A 1166-nucleotide genomic window follows, 5' to 3' on the forward strand; every position below is an offset into this window, starting at 1 on the left:
TGTTAGCCAGGATGGTCTTGATCTCCTGACCTCGTGATCCGCCCGTCTCAGCCTCCCAAAGTGCTGGGATTACAGGCTTGAGCCACCGCGCCCGGCCCCAAACTATATTCTTATACAAAATGCAACTAACTCATAATTCGTTCCACAGTCCTTTCCTTTATATCTTTCTGGAGATTCCAAAATTTTTTTTTTCTTTTGTTGCAGAGATGAGGTCTTGTTATGTTGGCTAGACTGGTCTTGAACTCGACTCAAGCAATCTGCCTGCTTCAGTCTCCCAAAGTGTTGGAATTACAAGTGTGAGTCACTGTACCCAGCCCCAAAGTTTTCTTTTTTATCCCTAACTTAAGTTGAGTTCCAATCTTTTCAGAATCTTACGCATCTTTTCTCTTTGCCCACGTTAACTCAGTGTGTGATGAGGTAATTGCAAGGCAAGGAGCTGTGTGTAATCCCTTTTGCACGGTTTGACTTGGCATTCTAAAATTTACAATTTCACCAATGGGGACAAGCAGAATGGCTCAAACTGATATGAGGTGAAATTTTTCAGCTGTTTTCTCAGCATGCTAGGTAGTAAAATCAAGGAACTGTAGATTGTAAGTGAACATAGAGGTCATCTATTTTCTTGCGACTTACAGTGTAGTTGAGGACCAGCAGCATCAGCAGCATTAGCTTGTTTGAAATGAGCTCAGGCCTCATCTCAAACGTGCTGAATCAGACCCTGTATTTTAACAAGATCTCCCAAGTGATTTGCTTACCTGCAATACACCATCTCCAACTAAGTGGTAATGCAGCCTATGCTTGAGTGTGTTCAATCACAGCAATGCCCTACTTCACAATGCAACTCATTCCAATTCCTTCTTCCTCCAAAATATCCTAACTACGACTTAAGATTCATTTGGAAACATTGCCTTAATAACTTCTCTTGCTCAAATGAATCATTCAATGTCCAAATTTATTAGTCCCAAATTTGTACCCAAGTGCAGTCTGAACCTCTCCATCCTTATTTTTCGATCTTGTTTCTGTGGTGCCTATATGCCAACAAAATTGCTCTACCTGTGTTTCATAACAAACCTACCAGTCACTTCTGCCAGTAACCTGGTCCACAACATTCTTCCTCTCTGGAGCTCTCTTTCGTTCTCTCTCTGCTTGTATAGATTCTCTCCACCCAT

Source organism: Mandrillus leucophaeus, unplaced genomic scaffold (genome assembly GCF_000951045.1).
Source record: "Mandrillus leucophaeus isolate KB7577 unplaced genomic scaffold, Mleu.le_1.0 Scaffold113, whole genome shotgun sequence".
NCBI lineage: Eukaryota > Metazoa > Chordata > Mammalia > Primates > Cercopithecidae > Mandrillus > Mandrillus leucophaeus.